At 41.5% G+C, this 20,791-nt stretch overlaps 1 non-coding gene across 1 annotated transcript; it reads left to right on the top strand.

Moving 5' to 3' along the window:
- Nucleotides 1-13,384: 13,384 nt before the first annotated feature.
- TRNAL-AAG (transfer RNA leucine (anticodon AAG)) lies at nucleotides 13,385-13,465 on the top strand. The gene has a single exon. It is a non-coding gene; the product is annotated as a tRNA-Leu (tRNA).
- Nucleotides 13,466-20,791: the final 7,326 nt, after the last annotated feature.

Below are 20,791 nucleotides of genomic sequence, written 5' to 3'. Positions count from 1 at the left end.
GGGCCTACCTTTTTCATGGTACTGATGTCCTGCACAAGTGGCATGTTGGCAGGAAAGGTGGTATGTTGGCTTGATCAGTTTTCCTTTTTAAACGGTGGTTAACTATCACAGGAGTCTTCCACAATAAAATAAAATTAAATAACGGCTATATTTCTTGCCAATGGGTAAGTGCACCTGCACTTTGTAAGTGGACTCGCCTCTCACGTGAGAATAAGCCACACGTGTGCTGTATCGAAGCCTCTACTGTTGCGATCCCCACTTTGCATATGCCACGTGTCAATAATTAGGCCTGTACGATTAAAAGGGAGCCGAGTTGTGTACATAGCTTTTGGACGGCTGATATTCGTTAATTTGTTTTGAACACATGTGCCCCCACATGTTGATCTTATTTGCTTGGTTTTGAGATATGATATCCATCCAGTGGTGATTCGATGATGAGCGTTTCTGATTCAGCACGCGTGCCTTGTTTCCACGTGTGAGACGAGTGTACTTGCAAAAACGAGTCGAGAGAGGAATGCCCATGAGCAAGTGGTATGAAAAGTTCTACTCATTTCCCTCCACAAGGTACAACTGGAAAATATATCTGGTGATCTGGAACGTTGATCTGGTGTCCTATCATCTGGATGGGCCACATGCCAAAAAATAGAGTGATTAGACAATCAATAACATCTATTTGTTGTGATTTTTTGTGTGTGGCGGAATGGAACCATTTACAACCATTCCCTTTGCAGACCCTTTGCCGGATGGATACCGAAGACTAATTCCCTTGGTTTTTGGGATGTGATCTTGCCCCATAGTATCCTACCTCAGCAACGGTCCAGATCACCTTACATGTTTGGCACGTGTACAATGATCTGTGCAGCTATCTGCACACTATCATTCCTCAAAAAAATTTTCTTGGTCCGTATTTCGTATACACATGGGTTTGATTGATCATTTGAAGAGAATACAAATAAAATAATAAATAAATAAATATAGTATAAAAATATATACGTAAATAAATGAAAGCTGGTGAAGTAGTGAAAGAATATTAGTTATTATTATATTGGAGGATAGAGGGTCCAGTTTTGAGGAATTATACGATCCTCGACCGAGGATATGCACACCATACTCGGGTTTTATATACAAGTGGGGCCCATTATCTGGTGTTCTAGATCAATGATCTGTTGAAACTGGTTGTCGATGGACTATGCATCAAAAACTACCTAAATAGAACAATCTTAGCCTTTCGATTTTGCGGCCCGATAGTAGACGGTTGAGAAGAGAGATATACAGCCAGGTGCTGGTATAACATCACCAGTGCACCGCATGCCATCAGAACCATAACATTCACGGCATATGGCGCCCGGCTATTGTGGGGCCCAAGTCAATCGTGAAATCGATCCACTCCGTCCATCGTGTTGTCCCCACCATACTAATCAATGAGAAAAAAAAAATAAGGCTGATCTGGAACTTATATGGGCCACATGGCAGGGAACAATGTAAACTCATTCCTAAGACATCTAAATTCACGTGGTGTGGCCCACCTGGGTGTTGGAATAGCCTGATTCTTGGTTTCTTCCTTCATCGTAGTTTTCACGTCTGAGGAATGGATTAGATGTTATATACACAGCATGGTAGGCCCCACGAACTTTGGGGAAGGTTTTATTAGTTGGGTGTTCCATCCCATCTGTTCCTTGCGGTGTGGCCCACCTGAATTTTCAATTCGGAGGATTTTGGCAACATGATCTAACATAAAAGGGTGCATCTAATGGACGGGTGGATTCAATGCACAGTTTACGTGGGCCCCACAGCAAGTTGTGGTGGTATCGATACCATGAGAACACACCTCAATATCTGGTACATGCAAAGTCCGTGTAATCCCCGGCGACCGGGACGCGGATTGCGTACTGACAGCGTCAGCAGCGACGTGGCTACTGACAGTGCTATGTGGGCCCCGCATAATATATACGTGTTTTATCCAAGCCGTCCATCAACGTTTCCAAGGTCATTATAGGGAATCATCCCAAAAATAAGGGAGATCCAAATCTCGAGTGGACCACACCACAAGAAAATAGTGGAGATTGAATGCCTACCATTGAAAGCCTCCCAGGATTCACTGTAATGTTTATTTCTCATCTAACCTGTTGATCATATCACGCACACCTGGATGAAGAGAAAGCACAAATATCAGCTTAATCCAAAAGTTTTGTGGCCCCCTATGAAGTTTTTAACGGTGAGTGTTCAATCACCTCTCTTTCCTGCTGTGTGTTCCATATGAGATTTATATCTGACTCATTTTTGGGCTCATACCATAAAATACTTTATAAAAATTATTGGATGGTGTGGATAGAACACGTACATCATGATGGGCCCATAGAGCACTGTCAGTACCACCTCCCTACTGAGGCTGTAAGTAGGCAATCCAACCCGACGACAGGGAGCAGATTTGGTGGGACCCCGGATCCAATGAGGTGGGTGGGACTGCTGTCTTTGGGGCACTCTGTAATGTACGTGACTACATCCAAGCCGTCCATCCATATTTAAATTTCATTTTAGCGCGTGATAAAAAAAATGAAGCACATCCAAATCTCAGGTGAACCATAATACAGGAAACATTGGTGATCAACCATTAAAAACTCCTAGTGGGCCACAAAAGTTTTATATCAATCTGATATTTGTGTGGTCTCTTCATCCATATCTTTGTAACCTAATCAACAGGTTGGATTTTAAACAAACATTCCATTGTTCCCCATGAAGTTGTTAATGGTGAGGGTTTGAATCACTACCGTTTCCTGTGGTATGGTGCATATAAGATTTCGATCTGCTTCATTTTTGGAATTATGTCTTAAAATAAGCTTTCAAAACGTTTGGACGGTGTGGATTTAATGTACATACTTCAATGTGAGCCCCACAGTCAGGGGTCCCACCCACCTCGGTGGATCCGTGGTCTGACTCACCTAATCCGCCGCCGACTGGTAGTCCCTGTACACGGACGCACTATAGGGCCCACCGAAATGTTCGCGTGAAATGCATTCCGTCCGTCGGTTTCCAAACACGTTAGAATATGAGACCAAAAAATAAGAAGATCCAAGCTCAAGTGGGCCACGCCGTACAAAACAGTGGGGATGGAACGGCCACCGTTGAAACCTTCATGGGACAACGAAAGTTCTGGATAGGGCTTACATTTTTTTTCGTTTCAGTTAATCCTGGTGAGAATAACCTTGAACGGTTTGGATGGCATATAAACATCACAGTGGGCCTCAGAAAGTGGGTGTTTCCGATTTCCATCATCATTTTTCTCGTATGGTATGGACCACTTAATCTATAGATCTACCTCATTTTTGGGCTCATGTTTTGATATGAGCTGAAGAAACTGATCAACGGAGTGGATGTCACTAGGACATCTCTGTGGGCCCCACATACCTTCCCTTAGGGCGAAGGATCATATTGCAGGGGGCGCGGATTAGCTACTGACACGTTGAGTAGCGAGACTCGCTACTGAAGTGACGTGACCCAGTTCTGTGGGCCCACCATGATGTATCTTTTGTATCCACACTGTCCATCCATTTGAAAAGATGATTTTATGGCATAAGACAAAGAATGAGTCAAATCCAAAGCCACAATGGACCTCACCTTAGAAAACAGTGGATAGAGTGATGCCCACCATTAAAAACTTACGAGGGTCACCGAAGTTTTCGATCAATATGATATTTGTTTTTTTCCCTTATTTCATGCCTTTTTTAACTTATGAACGGTGTGGATCTCAAATAAACATTATGTTGGACCGTAGAAGATTTCAACTGTAGGCATCACTCTCCCTAGTGTTTTCTGTGGTGGGATCCACTACTGCTTTGGATCTGCCTCATTGTTTGGTTCATGTCCTAAAATGATCGAGTCCGGATCGTCTATTATCTGGTCAACAGGGATTTCCTGTTTCCCTAATGGTTTGGCGTCCGAAGCTTTATTTTGTTTTTTATTTTTGTTTTTCTTGTATTTTTAAAGTGTGTGGTGACGTGGACCAATGAGGATTAGGGTAACAGGAAATCCCTGTTGACCGGATCCCGACTCAAAATGGTCTCTCCAAATGGATGTACTGTATGGATATAACACATACATCATGGTCGGCTCCACGGAATTTCGTGACGTCACTTCAATACTGAGTCTCGCCACATAACTTGTCGGTAGCTAATCCGCGTCCTATTGCAGATTTGCAGGTAGCATCAAAATTGCAGGAGAAAAGCTTTGTACGCTGGCTGAGTGTGATGGACCATACGCAGCACTTAGAAAATGCACACGTGGCATACAACTGATTCACATTAAACCGTCCAAAATGTGGGTCCCAGTTCTGATGCATAACGTACCAAAAATTAAGGGTTGTTTTATTATCTGACTATCAGATTGGTACACATTCAATGGACGGCTAAAGCAAACAAGTGTCTACGGATCAAAGGTTAGGATTGTTCAACCAAAATATTTTGTGACTGCTACTGATGGATGTGGGTCCCACATTTGGTGTCTGTTGCATTTGAGTTCAAATGTGAAACGTGTACCATTTATCCGCGCCTGCGTATCTTGCGTCAGCCTCTGCAAGAGTATCAAATAATGGTTGTGGGACCCGGAGTAGTTAGGGGTTGGTCCTGTCCATATGCACTGCCATGTCCAAACCTCACAAAAGGTGGGACCCACAGTGGAGTAGTCTTATTCAAAAAATCAGATCGGCTGGACAATCTTGACCGTTGATTACTGCTCATTTGTTCACTGAATTTGGACCGTCTACTGCATTTACTTTTACCAGCCACTCGATTTCGAACTACTGGGCTTTAAGGGTTCACTCGTATTGCTGTCATTTCTCACAAATTAAAGCAAGTTACGCATAATCTAAGTGAATCCGCATGGGAAAAGGTACTATGCGCTCGACGTCAGGATTAGAGGTCTAGCTGTGTGGGCCCCACCGTGATGCGTGTCGACCATCAACACCGTGCATTTGATGGGTACCCTATAAATTATGGGATATCCCAAAAATCAGCCGTATAGAGAACTCAGGTGGGCCATACCATCTAAAATCATGTGAAACACCATGCATTTGATGGGTACCCTCTAAATTATGGGATATTCCAAAAATCAACCGTATACAGAACTCAGGTGGGCCATACCATCTAAAATCATGCGAAACACCGTTAAAACATATAAAAGCACTTGGTGGGGCCCACATGAGTTTTGAATGCTGCTGAAACTTGGTTTGAAACCTCATGCAAGTGGGACACACATAATGGATGGGCTGGATTTACAAACCACATCTATGTGGGCCCAAAAAGCTGATTATGAATGTTTTAATGGTGCACGGCCCCTTCCCCCTTCCTTCTGTATGTGGTGTGGCTCACAAAGTCATGAATTGACTTGATTTTTGAAACCGAGGCCCATGATAGAATGGTGTATCTGACTGATGGGTTGGATGTTCGAAACGCATCATGGCGGGGCCCACACAGCTCGACCTCATGCGACGAACTCGTGAGGTCGAGCGCATAGTACCTTTTCTCATATATATATATATATATATATATATATATATATATATATATATATATATATATATATATAAAATTGTATTATCTGCATTCAAACATTTGATATTAATCAGTGCTTCGAAGTTTCTCGTGGTTAACATGGAGTGTGTGTACTGACATGAGTGTGTACTAACAAGCTAACTAGAAAAAAAATAAAAATAAAATAAAATAAAATAAAAAATGGAGTGCACCCGGTGAAGTCAAAATGTTGTAAATGGCGGGTGATGGTAATGATCATGTGGAAGCAGTAATAATAGGATATATATATATATAATTGTATTGATGGTATAACCAACACTTGGGGTCTTGGTATCGTTCCCTAGCGGGGGTGGCTAACATGGAGCGTGTGTACTGACAAGCTAACCTAAAAAAAAAAAAAAAAAAAACACTAGAGTGCACCTAGTGAGGTCAAAATGTTGTAAATGGTGGGTGATGGTAATGATCATGTGGAAGCAGTAATAGATGACAAGAGTAATAGTAAAATAAGGCACGAAGTGTTGGCTAGCTATAACAACAGTAACATGTAAAGAATTTAGTTGATCTAAAGGTATAAATAAAAGATAAATGTGAAGATTTTTTTTCTCATTCCAATCCAATTAAATCCGAACATTATCTTTCAATTCTCATTTCAATTACCGGTCCTTTACTTTCACCTGTTATTTACATTTATAGTGTAATTCGTAAGGTTAATAAAATACTTGGTAATATTAGTTGTAAATTGAGTCTAAGCTTTTACTTTGGATTTAGTCTTCCATCTAGCAAAAGTGTTTCACAACCGTTATCAATGATTAACGATAAGAATCCATTTCCCATTCTTAGTTTATTTGTATCCCAAAGTATTTTTCGTATGAACGGCAAAGTTATAATCCATAATTAGAGAATTCTCTGAATATCACTTGATCTTATTTACACACTAAGCCAGTGGTTGAATAGACAATCAATCTCACCAGATATTGGTCATATATTGCATATTTGTCTATCTCAGCACTCAAGGTCATAACTGTTTGGTTTAAATTAAGCCTCAAATTTAATTCTGGCACGCACGCATTTACTACAAGACCAAATTAACACAAACAACGCGTAACAAGTTTTGGCATACCCAATGAAACAATAAACTATTTGGTTGCCATAAATATTTATTGTACACTAGCCGTACAAACGAGCAACAAGTTTTAGTACGCCTAATGAAATTACCACTTAATTAAAAACTAATTAATTGTCATAAATATGTACTGTGCATCAGCTGTGCAAATGAGCAATAAGTTTTGATACACCCAATGGTGATACTACTATTGAAAAAAAAATTATTTAGTTGTAATAAATATACATTGTATACCAGTCGTGCAAACAAGCAACAAATTTTGGCACACCCAATAAAACTACCACTAAAGAAAAAACTATTTGACTGTATTTACGAGTATTGGCCCTGCAAATGATGCCACGCTCTATGGAACTGCCACTAAGGAAAAATAATAATACTTGGTTGCCATAAATATATATTATAAACCAGCTGTGCTGTGCAAACGAGTGACAAAAAAAAAAACATATGGGGACATTAATTTTTGGATTATAAATCCATCTAAAGTGGGTCCCACTGTTGGCTCACTCCGGACTCTTACTAATTCCAAGTGTACGGTAGGGGAGAATTGAGGGGCTCGGCTTCGGTAGATCCCTAACCGTGGGGCACACCATGAGGTATGTACATTACAGCCAAGCCATCCATCCATTTTGAAAGATCAATTTATGGCATGATCTCCAAAATAAAGCAGATTCAAATCTCAGATGGGCCACACCACACGAAACAGTGGTGATTGACCATTAAAAACTTCTGGTGTGCTACAAACGTTTTGGATCTAGCTGATACTTGTGTGGTCTCTTCATCCAGGTCTTTGTGACCTTATCAACAGGTTGGATGGAAAATAAACATTCTGGTGGCCCTCAAAATTTTTTTTTTAATGGTGAGTAATCAATCACCAATGTTTCCTGTGGTGTAGTCCACCTAATAGTTGTATCTACTTCATTTTTTTGGATCTTGCACTAAAATAAGCTTTCAAAAAGGATGGATGGCGTGGATTTAAGGAACATACATCATGGTGAGCCCCACAGTCAGGTCGGTGGATCCACCGCATGATGTAAGGCCGACATCATATCATTCCCATCGTCCCATTACTCTATGATATAGTCTGCGGGTCGTTGCAGGTTACTGGCGCTAATGAATCCTAGGTGGGAAAACGTGCATCAGATCTACCCCATCCATCAGGTATACTGCAGCATTATCACCGTCGATTCTAAAACTCAGCTCAATCCAAGACTCAGGTGGGCAACATCATAGGGAACAGTATAAAATCATGTTTAAAACTTCTAAACCCCATTCCTGTAGTCCACGGGAGTGATCGAATGTCCTGACTTTCTTTCACCGTTTTGGATTCTCTTCCATTGTTAGAAGCTATTCAAAGAGATTTCTTAACCTCTTAGGAAAAGACATCCAAACAAATGTTTGGTGGACACTGGAATTATAATCTATGAACTAGAGTTCATGATGATTTCAGTTTGGTGGTCACTAGAATTTTAATCCATCGACTAGATTTCAAGATAATGTTACTCACCTATATTCATCTACAAAACTTGAGTTTCAAATATAAAAGGTGTATGTGGATGGATGGCATGGATGAAACACATGCATCAATGTGAGCCCAGCAATGAATTTTGTATTCAGCTGCATCTAGGGGTGTACACCTAGTCAAACTGAGCCGAGCTGGCCTCAGCTCAGCCACTGGTTGACCCCAGCTTGAATTCGGCTCAGCTCAGTCCTCAAGCTTGACTGGCCAGATTGGTTCAGTTCAGTCAGCAGCTTGGGCCAGTTCAAGCCGAGTTCGAGCTAAAATTAAGCTTTTGCAACATTTTTACAAACACATGCGGTACACTTTCAATATCTCACTGTACGAAAGATAACAATAGCTGTTTACAAGTATTTCATTAAACATCTTATAGGTAACATCAAAATCAAGGAAAAATGATATTTGTTTCATATACATACCTTCATTATCACTAGCTGACACTTGTTGAGTCATTTCATCAAACACTTGGTGAGTAACATCAATATCAAAGTAACCGGGTCATCAAGCTAGTTTGATTCGAGTTGGGGTTCGATCCGATCCGAGTCGAGTCGAGCTCAGGTAAACTCAAACTTGGTTTGAAATTTGTTCGAGCACAAAAAATCACCTCGACTCGACTCAAACTTAGCTTCAAACCAAGTCGAATTGAGCTTTTTCAATTGGAGTCGAGTTGAGCGAGTTGAGCGAGCTAACTCGGTTTGTGTACACTCCTAGCTGTATCTTGCACTGAAATTGAAGCCAAATCCTTGGATTAATCTAATCTTTTCGGGTGATTTCAAACATATGATAAAATATACCATGAAATGTACATTGGACCAAATGCAATTTCATACCACTTAATTCCTGCTGAAGATTCTAACAGCTTCTAAAGATTTAATTGCATTTATCCTGGTATGGTACGTCAAATGATAAGATTGGACAGAATATACACATCATGGTGGGCCCCACACACAATTTAAATAATTTTAATTATGGGACTTCTCATGTCAACCTTTTCCCATGATGTAGCTCACTTGCGTGTTAAACTGGTCTGATTTGTCTAAACACAGGGTGACAAACCTGATGGATTGGATAGATCTCATCCACGTGAAGTTGTTCCATTCACATCAGCAAAAGTCACGCCTACAACTGCCTATGAGTGAGGTGGGCCCGTGGGGCACCTGGTCCCACTTGCTTCCACCGTTAATTTGGGAGGGTGAGTGTACCTTTAGCCCCATATTCCATTCTTAAATTCGAGTGTGGTTGGTTTGGGTCAGGTTGGGTCGAGTCAGGCCTGCACTTGGTGAATTTTAAGTGGGTGCAACCTGACTCGAAACTGACCTGTTGCCATCCTTACATATGTAAGGTGTATGATGAATAAGATTTGATCGCGAGTGCTTTTAAACCATCCATTCTTATTGCATAATAGTGGTCCACTTGATGATTGGACCAGGCTATTTATTGTGGCCCAGTTATGATACGGGGCCTAAATTTCAAGAACCGGCCCAAGCTAAGGGGCCCATCCGTTGCCCCAGAAGGCAGGCTACCCGGGCCATTAATGGAGGAATTATGTGTAGCTCATCAGTAAATGGGAAACGGATTGGCTACTCCCCCTGCCACCAGCCAATGGATGATGGTCGGTGCTCTGTGGGCCCCACCATTATGTATGTGTTTTATCCATGCTGCCCATCTATTTTTCTAGATCATTTTAGTGCATATCCCAATCTCGAGTGGACCACATTATTTTTGGATCCTTACTCTTGCTCCGGTGGTAGACTCTCAGAAGCTTCCACACCCGGTCAAGGGTTCGAGTATCCATAAGTGGTGAAATTCCACTAGCGTGAGTGTGTGGGGTGTGTATGCGTGTGTAAAATAAATTTAAAAGAAAAGAAAAAAAAAGTGGACCGCATTACGGGAAACAGTGTTGAATGAACGTCGATCACTAAAATATTTTTGGAGCCCATGAAAGTTTTGGATCAAGCTGATCTTTGTTTTTTTCCCTTCATTTAGGTCTGTATGACCTAATCAATGGATTGGATGTCAAATAAACAGTACAGTGGGCCTTAGGAGGATTTTAATGGTGGATATCCAATCACTGTTGTTTTCCCTTGGTGTGGTCCAACTGAGATTTATATCCCTCTCATTTTTGGGGCTCAAGCCCTAAAATGATCCGTAAAAATGGATGAACGGCATGGATGAAACACATACATCATGGTGGGCCCACGGAGCACCGACCACCAGCCACCCCGCTAGTGGCGGGGGGAGTAGCCAATCCGTTTCCGTTCCAACCTATGACGGAACACGTGTAAGAGATCTAGGCAATTAATCAGGTGGTGCTCACTATTCATATGCTGTAAGGTGAGCCACTGATGTATGTGAAATCTGGACTGTTGAACTTCTTTTCTAAGCGGCCCATTAATCTTGCCTGACTGAATGACCCACATTGCAACCTACTTGACGAATGGCCTAGAACTTTAACACGTGTGCCATTCCACAGTGAGAGATAGGGACTGAATAGGAACTGTCTCGTGGGGCCCCACATATCTATCAAACCTCCATTAAGGGTATGGTTAGCTACAATTTGGATTTTGTCTGTGTGGTACTATTGGTTAGACGTTCCAAAATGTTGAAAATTTAAATAAATGGCCTCAATACGGATGAGAGTTACCCTTTGGCAATGGGCCATCCAAGATGGGGGCCACCAAGTGAACGGCTCCAATACATGTAGGGTGGCAAATGAGCTGGCTAAGCAAAATGAAAATTTTGAATAGGCCCAATTATCCCAGGCCCCAATTAGTAAAGGGTCTGGCATGGTTTTAAGACCCAGATGAGTGCGGCTCATGTGAGTCGACTCGGACTCGGTCAGATCGGAAATGGTTCACTGTCCTGACTCGGGTTGAATCAGACCAGCGAGCTTCGACTTGACTCAAGACCAATCCGAGTTGCTGAGTCATATAATCGATCTTCACATACTGTAAAAATTGTAACACTCCGTTTTTTTTTTTTAAATGGTGGGTTCCACTGTTACATATGGTGTGACTCACATGAGCTATGGATGGTCCTCATTTTTGGGCACATGCCCAAACTTTGATGGGTAAAATTGATGAATGGTGTGGATTTGTCACATCATTCCTATGAGGCCCATTCTCTAAAAAAACAAAACAAAACAACAAGTGATGTGCCCACAACCAAATCTCCTCCATGACTCTCTCTCTCCTTCCTTCTACTCCGCGGTATAGCTACACTAGTAAACCCATCTGACCATTCATGCCATCATCAAGGTGGGACCCACTCCTCAATCTAAATCGTCCAATGAACCTGAACCCTCGATTAACCTTAGCTTTTGAAATCTTTTACCTAAAAACATTTTATGTGGCTCACCTTGAAGCTTGATTTGAACTAAATTTTTTTTAGCACTAGGACCTGTGGAACTTGATTAATGGCCTGATTTCTCTTAGCCATTATGGTGGACCCTACATCGCTACCCACTCCTCACGGTTACAACAACCGAAAGCAGAAACCTGCCTTGTGTACGAAGTCACTCTCTCACATTCTTTCATCTCTCAGACTCCTTCATATACAAATCTCATTTCTTATGATCGTGGAGATTCTCCTCATTGATACTAGTCTGCTCACTCATCAATTCACGACCATTGAAAAGCTTACCATTGAGATCTCTAAAATAAAATAAAAAATCTCTTCTTCTTTTTACTCAATTTCATGCAACTAGCTGCTACACTTTCCAAGTTTAGAATCGACTAATAAAATCAATCCAAGCTTCAATCTGTGGAGCCCACAAGCATTGTACAGCTTGTAAGAACCATTTACAGTTGTTAGTGTTGCAAAATACATTAATTCAGATTTTGACATGATCATCTTCTTCATTTACACCACTACCGTCTAATCTATGTAAACCAGCATTACGGTAAGTAAATCTTTCCATGAGGTCTATCAAAAATTGATTTGACCATTAATTTATATCTAGGGTCTTAGTATATATATTTACATCCTGTAACAGGTAAGTTGTTTTTCAAATTAATTTGAGAGCAATGTATAGTTGTAATACAAGCTAACTTATTAAGTCAATCAGCTTGTAATTATTCATTTATTTTCAAAAGTTGTTGTATAAATAAAAATCATAGTTATTAGAATTGTATTGGAACTATAGGTAAATCTTATCTGATTGGACCTAACATACAAATACAATTTCGTTCGTGATCGTTACATCAAATTAGATTTATAGCAGACTTATTATCTAGAGTATAATCCCGTGAAAATTTATATCTATATCAGAGTATTTTAACATCACAATAAGTTGGTGATCTTCTCTATTGAAAATTTTAAGTTAACATATCTTTGATTATTTATTATGTATTAAATTTATTTGATAATTGTCATTAGTTACATATTATTTTATTTAATTTCTTGGTTGCATATTGTAGATATAATTTATTTGAGTTGTTAATTGACTTCATTTTGTTTATCGTGACGTGCTTAAATTACAATTATTTCCTTATTATTATATGATGAAGTATGTATTTTAATTTACGGGTGCTCTACCCTAAAAGATCACTATGTTATTTGTTTATGAGTGCTCAACTTGTCAGCAGCTAATCCGCATCCAGGGAATATATGATTGTGGAGCCCACCTAGGGATTGGACTGTGAACTGGCCCAATCATCCAGGCCCAAAACATTCAGAGGAGAGAGAGAGAGAGAGTTAAATCGATGACATGATCTTCCCATAATCCGTAAATGATTGTGGGGCCCACTAGAGACTGGGCTGTGGGGCCAGGGCGTCGTGGGGAAAGCTGGCGCATGTCCCATGCACTTGAGGTTCGTCAAGTGGCACGTGAGAAAGCACATCGGCGCATCCAGTCCCTTGGCTGGACACCGGGACATGCACGACATAATCCCGGTCCCACAAACGGCAATGCTGCGGCACACGTTAGCAGGATCCCGGCGGTAAGGACGTCTATTGCACCTCCCACACGAGTAGCTATGCTCGGGTGTCGTTGTGTTGTGTGGCGGGCCATGTAGTAGATGGTGGGCTCGAGTTATGTTTTGGTACCCTTCCTATATTCCAAAAGCGTGGTGACATTTGAAGGAAGTTAGTAGCACTTCAGCGGAGTAGCACATGTGTAACTTCACACCCGTCTGTTATGAGATCGACGGTGGTGTATTTACGCTAACATCAACTATTAGAATTAAAACATATATTATTTATGAAATGTAATAATATAAAGTTGAGATGGCCGAGTTGGTCTAAGGCGCCAGATTAAGGTTCTGGTCCGAAAGGGCGTGGGTTCAAATCCCACTCTCAACAATAATTTTATTTTATTTTTTTATATTTAAAAAGTACGAGTAGCCCACTAATCGGATGGCTTTGATCATTTTTATCTAAAAAGTATAATTAGGCCCACTAATTGGATGGCTATGATCATTTTGATCTAAAAATACGATTAGACCCACTAATTGGATGGCTATGACCCGCTGTAGATTATTTTTTAAAAGGGCCCCATCATTTTCTTTTCAGAAAAGAGGCCCATTAATTGGACGGCTCTCAACAAATTATTATTATTATCTAAAAAGAGTCTGATTATGCCTACTAATCGGATAGCTATGATCGTTTATCTAATGTAGATCGACTCTTTTAAAAAAGGGCCCACCATTTTCTTTTCAGAAAAGAGGCCCATTAATTGGATGGTTATGATCACCTTATCTATTCTTCTTCTTCTTCTTCTTTTAAAGAATAAAAGAACTTTTTGAAAAGGTTCCACCAATTGAATGGTCAGGATTATCCTATTTCTGATTTTTCTGTTTTTCCTTTTTTGCTTATAGCTAACCCAAATTGGGATTGATTGGTTGCCATCATCATCCTATGTTTATTTTAGACCGTGACCTATCCCTTTTGGGACGGATAGGATTATCCTATCTCTGACGTTTGCCACCTAGATGGTTTAACCTTTCTTGAAAGCTTGTGGAGTTGAACGGCTAGGATCCTGATCTGTCTGATAGTTTTAAGAAAATCACCACTGATTGAATGTCTAGGGTCCTCCAGTCTCTAACTTTTGGAATAATATTGTTTGTACCAAAATCTGTATGGATTAGATGGACCGTGTAGATGTTGTCAAATGGCAAAGAAGATATTTAAGAAGGCAGATGGCATGAGGCTAGGGATCTGCTCGTCTCGGGATACTTTCGGTACTGTAGCTCTCTTGGATAAAGATTGATGGTTGTTCCTGCCACGTGTGCACGTTTGTAGATAAGATTATAGTTAATAAAGTGTAACGGTTCTTTTCCCAGTTGGTTGCATATGATCGAGTCATGTGGATGGACAATCATTCTCTCATCCTTATCCCCGAAGCTTACAAATACCAAAAGTAAATATGAGAAGAGAATCTATAACTCACCAACAAATACAATTATCAATCCAGTATAACACAGTGTATCTAGGCTTAGTTTCTTCCTGGTTAGTAGTAGCGGACCTCTAGTGTAGAATTAGGTTTAGTCCTTTCTTATATATCTACCGAATTGACTAATGTCATAGTCAGTAACTGTAATTACCTTCCATTTGCACATGCGTGTTGAATCGGAAGGAAGATGATAGTTTAGGAACTTGTCCGCCTACACTCACACGTTCGGCTGACCGCTGCAAGTGAAAGCACCTAACCGCTCTCAACCAGACAAGAAATTCCTCATACTGGTAATACATTTCCATCTTCCCCAATCGCATCCATCTCCTTTTATTGTTCATTCAAGCATATAACTATTGCACCTTCTTAAGTCCTTAGACTTCTAAGGTAAAAAAGAGCTCATTTGGAAGAAGAGCTCCGACCTCCGCCAATCGCTTGATTAATGACCATATGATAGTTAGCCAAATAGACAAACGGTTGAGCCACGGCCTAGCCATGCTCTATCTCAATGCCATGGGTCAGTGGTCATAGTTTGAATTGGACCCAATTGATTTTGGCACGCCCTCAACCCTTTCATGTGTGGAGCGCGGTTGAATCCGAGAACCAACAAATAGCCATCCACATGGAGATGCGTGGTAATCGGCTTCCTATGTCTGTTATGCTTGGGGTGTGGCTGTTCATAAATATATGGCTATAAATCAACCTATCTATGATATTTAGGTCATCCATCCACTCATTTAGTGGTGAGTCCTTACTCATGCCTCCCTGGTAAACTCATAAAAGTTTTAGCATGAGATCATGAGTTCAAGTACCCATTGTGGTGAAAATCCACTATGTGTGTTAAAAAAAGTCTATTTGGTGGCCACCATCATCCAATGCATGTGATTCTTGCATCATTGTGTCTTGCCCTACGAGGAGAGACTCGGTCCTAGCAGGGGATTTGTGGAGCCCAATGTAACACCCCGTACCTTCAGTACACGGGTGTTACCTTTTAAATCCACACTGAACTAAAACAAATTTGGGTTAACCAAAAATTTGAACTCGATATACACAGGATGAGGATTCCGATCGACATTAAAGCCATCCATCAGGGTCTCCAACAGTCAGAACACGCCCCATGACAATTAGGAAGGTGAGACTACTCGAGCACTCTAAATTAAAGCCATTATGTTAATTAAATAAGACTGTAACACACTTGTCACCAACATATAAGGACTAGTTAGTGACAAGCCACGCCTTCATCGTGACTAGTACCTGATATTAACAGTTGAAAACAAATATCGGGTCCAACCGATCAACAGATCATGTCAGATGGGCCAAAAATAGCTCAAAGAGGTATGTAACGGCCCACCTAGGGCTCACCATCAACCCAAAGTGGGCCAGGATCCCTGAGTAAGGTCCCCAATGCAAATGGATGGAATGGATTATGGTAATAACATTTCAGTAAGCCCCTACACAATGCATGTGCACAAAGAGTACTTGTGCATGAGGTGCACTAAAACCATTGGCTCGGTCAAACTAGCTTTGACCGAGCATCTCTCAAATATCTTCTCGCCCTTTCTCTCTCTGTTTTAAACCGACTCACTTCAAGCCTCTAGGTGGCTCACCACGGCCACTTTCCGAGCCATCTAAGCCGTCAATCTCTTCATGAGACCCACATGAACAAAACGGTAAAACCGTTTGATCACTTGTAAGCAGATGAAGGAGATTGAATGCCATCGTCCATCCTGGCTAAAAAGCTGCCTGACCGAGAGCCTGTGGTGAGAAGAGAGAGAGGATCGCCCTTCCTCTTTGGGAAGGACGAATCTCAGCCGTCCACTGGGGAAACAATCTCAGCCGTTCCCTCTCTCTCACTCCCTCTATAAGATGGGTATTGTAGCCCTAGGATATTCACATCAAGAGAAGGAAGGAAGAGAGTATAAGTGAGAGAGAGAAACAGGGAGTCGTTCTCTCCCGTCGTAGTTCATATTCAGGGTCAGCATCCACCACCTCAGGTGATCCTTCTTCTTCCCTTTCCTTGTAAATTCTAGCTAGGTAAGGGGTAGCATTGTCGAAACCGGAACCATGCCAAGCAAATGGTTGGGTTCGGTCCAGCCACAGTAATGTCGGGACGAGCCAAACAATAGCCGTTTCAGACCACATTTTGGGCCCCAGTTGATGTCTGATTGAGCTCTCTGTAGAGCTTCGAACCAACTCAGAAAAACACGTCAATTAAAGCTTGTGAGGTGAACCGAGAAAGGAGTGAATTGGGTCCCTGTTTTTAGGCTGGAATGGAGCCAACCCATGGCCCTGTTTTCGGTCTAAAACTGAGCTGATTAGTAGCTCTGTTCCAAGCTGGAAACTGACCTATTTGCAGCCTGTTTCGGGATAAGACCTGCCAAACAATGGCCGAGAGTAAGTCCAAAAACAGAGAGAAAACGCAAGCTCTATTTAAGCTCTGAAAAAGGTTGAAAGGTGGCCTTGGACGCAATTCAACTGTATGCAGCAGAGGTGCTGCCTTCACGAAAGGATGTTGGGCTATCTAGCATTGGGCCCTGCAAAATGAGGGTGGGCTGCAGTGTTGGGCCTCACCAAGACTTCAGGAAGGCCGCACCATGCATGCAGCGGTGGGCAACTTCCTACTCCACGTAAAATGGGTGGTGCCCAGTACAATAGCCTTTTGAGAAATCCACACCGCCCACCATCTTCCTCTTGAAATTTCGACCGTGAATGGCGAGCTTTGATCATCTAGCAATGTGGCCCACCTAGATAATCAAGCCTCAAAAGTAGCCGAACGGTCTTCTTTCGATCACTGTAGAGACCACGTGAATGTATGGCCAAGAAAGATCAACATGGTTCTGAATGGTTTTCCTCCCTCTACCTGATGAATGGTTCAGATCCACCTTTCACTCCATGATGGTGGCCTACAACGAAGGAACAGAACCTCTGTTACGAACAGAGTTGATGCACGTCGACTCTGTGTAACGTGATGGCTGCACCAGCAGTGGGCCACGATCTGGACATGGAATCGGGCCTCGAGTAGACCCTGGTTCCAGTCCATGTACGGGTCAGGTCGGTGCCGAAAACCGGGACTGGCAGAGGTTCCAAACGGCACCTCAATGGTGACCGTCTTTTTTTTCTCCTTTACGTTACATGTTAGGTGGGCTGTCTACCGACCTGGGCCCTGCAAATTGTAGGTGGGCCTCACTCAAATCCCAAGTGGGCTCCATGTGGGCCGTCCACAGCAAGAAAGTAGGGGTGGGACGCACATGAGATCCATCTTAGTGGACCGCACCACAGCCAGCCAAGTGGGCTAGGCCACGTCCAAACTCAGATAGGCCCCACCATACACAAGCTGTAGGCTGCACTATGTTTAAGGCCATGTGGGCTATACTGCATACAATGTCGGTGGGTCCCATGGGCGGCACCCTCCATCAGATTAGTGAGCCATGTTTGAGACATTTGGTGTGATGCATATGTAATGTATACAGTGTATACATGTATACCACATGATGCAGATATTATGTATGCGGTGTATACGTACATACCATACGATACAAATATAATGCATATGATGTAAACATTATGTGCCACGGAATACATACATAGTATATATAATGTATGCATATATATGCTATGTGGTACATATATACATATATACTATGTGATGAACTCGTCCTAAGGATCTAATGAGAAAAATGAGGCTGATCTAGTGATCAAATGGGCCTTGACTGGATCTAGTTTAATTAAAAACAAGGGCTCATGCTTGGTGAGCTTGATTGCCTTTGAGCACGGCCCAAGACAACCTTGGTTTAGGGTTTTCCTACCCTTCACCTATCCTCAAGTATTTAACCTTGTGGCTCACTATCTATCATGAATAAAATTGTACAGGGAGATACGAGAGCAGTGTAAAGTCACTACGTTTTCACAAAAACTTGCATCTAGAAGCACTCTACGATTCAACTGGTGATGATTTCTTTACCCTTAAGCTTTTCATCCCTAGCTAAATCAGAAATAGCAGCTTATGTAAATTAGCGACTAGTTAGACCAGCGATAAGCTGTGTGTGGAAATAGACTGCATGCATTTAACCTATCTACTCAACATGCTTACTATTGTTTAGGATTTTGATTACTCTGAATTGCTTGGGTGAATAATCTAACTATTCATGTCGTGTATCTCACGTTACTCAGTAGTATGTATTGATAGATGCATTACCCTTATTTCTTGTTATATATATATATTGCCATTATGATGATATGATACACATACTGTTGGAATCTCTCCATGGGAAGTCCTAGTAAGGAGAGTCCGTGCTTGGGGTGTAACTAGATTGGTTATGACATAAGTAGGCCCCTGACATGGAGGTTTTGGTTGTGGTACTTGATTATGGGGTTTACCATCCATGTGTGGTTTCACCTAACTGACTTGGGATGGACTTCATAACCCTTCCAAATACCGTTGTTTACTTATTTTTGAACCATTCATGCCGACATGTTTAAAACGCCATTTTTGGTAATTTCAATATTTCACCCTTAGTCAGCATTGGTGGTAGCCCCTTTATGTTGAATTGATTGACCACATGTTAGTGGGTGCTACACACACCCTAAGACGGTAGTCTCATGGGCCGGGGATGGTGGAATGAGATACTATGCCCGAGCAGTCGGCCTACGTTGGGCCATGTGTTCCCCGTAGTGACCGTGAGCTTATTTAAATTGACTGGTTGCAATTGAACTAATAACGGAATTGATAATCATGCATGTATGGCACATATCAGCATCTATTGTTGACATACGTAACATACAGATTCGCTTGTCTGGATATTTTACTCGAGGCACCAACCATCATCTGTTGTTATCGTACATATTTGCTTGTCTAGATATTTTACCCGAGGCACAGACCGTCTGGATGTTTTACCCGGGTCGATGATTGCATGGGTGACAACCCCTATGTCCATCTGAATATTTTACCTAGGACAACAGTTGCATTCACTCATTCATGCACTTAATAAGACTGCATCTACTGTGTTTTGGATTATCTGTATGCTTTTATGCTATTCCTTGTTTAGAGCGGCGGTGTGTAATCTTGGGGGGAGATCATATTGAGTTGGCTACTCATTCATCAATATTCAACCGTACAGATGACACAGGGACAGAGGGACTTACGGAGGATCCGGAGGTGGCTGAAGTCGAGGAGGAAGCTTACAATGAGGAGCCGTACCAGGAGGCGGCTACTTATTTTGGATTAAATTAGTAGTCTACTTGCTTATTAATATTTCAGTTTATTTTGAAATTTAAAGTTTTGTATATGGGCCCTAGTTGAGTGGCTCAGGATATTATTACTGTTTGGGTTTTATCTATACTACACTTGGTTCCATTAATCGCACTTTAATTGGGTTTGATTATCCTTTTGCTTGCCAGTTAACACCTGGGTTTTTAAGAAACGAGTGGTATACTCGGGTCTCGAAAAACCGGGGCGTTACACCCAATGTGATGTGTATGTTCTATTTTAATGAATCATATAGGGCATGAGCTCAAAAAGAGTTAGATTCTAATACCAGTTTGGACGAAAACTTCCATAGCTCCAAAAAGTTTTTAATGGCTCGTATTCATGAATCCCCATTACATGGTCGACTTGAGCTTTGGACCTGCCCCATTTTTTGGCCCATTTTTTGAAATGACTCGAAAAAGTAGATGAACACCATTTGGGCATACCCAATCCATGTCTTTGTAACCTTATCAACAGGTTGGATGGCAAATAAACATTCTAGTGGCCCTTAAGAGGTTTTTAATGGTGGGCATTAAATCAACATTATTTTTTGTGATGTGGTCCATAGTATAACTGAAAACATGTAGAGAACAACGGATCCTGTCCACCTTACCATGGGTGCGGCTTCAACGGATGCTTGGATATACCAAGGTGGATGGATCCTACTTGCTCAATCAAATATGAGGCCACATGTGTTAACGAAGGCATACATTCGTTAAGCATGTGCAATTAGGATAGTGCAGGCATGCCAGATTCATACTTGACTCAAGTTCGATTGAACACTAGTGCACCCTACAATGAGATAAACCAATTAAGACTGAATCTGAGGGATTGGCCACCTTTTCAGCCATCAATGGTTATAATGATCAATAGATTTTAGAGGGGCATGGGTTAATCCTTTTGAATGGATTCTATTAACCTTGGGTTAAGCTTTATATTTCTCAATCGAACATAGTTGGAAGGACTTAAAACTAAAGGATAAAAATGTCAA

The sequence above is a fragment of the Magnolia sinica genome, chromosome 3, assembly GCF_029962835.1.
Source record: "Magnolia sinica isolate HGM2019 chromosome 3, MsV1, whole genome shotgun sequence".
Classification (NCBI taxonomy): Eukaryota; Viridiplantae; Streptophyta; class Magnoliopsida; order Magnoliales; family Magnoliaceae; genus Magnolia; species Magnolia sinica.
This window is presented reverse-complemented; position numbering and strand designations above follow the sequence as displayed.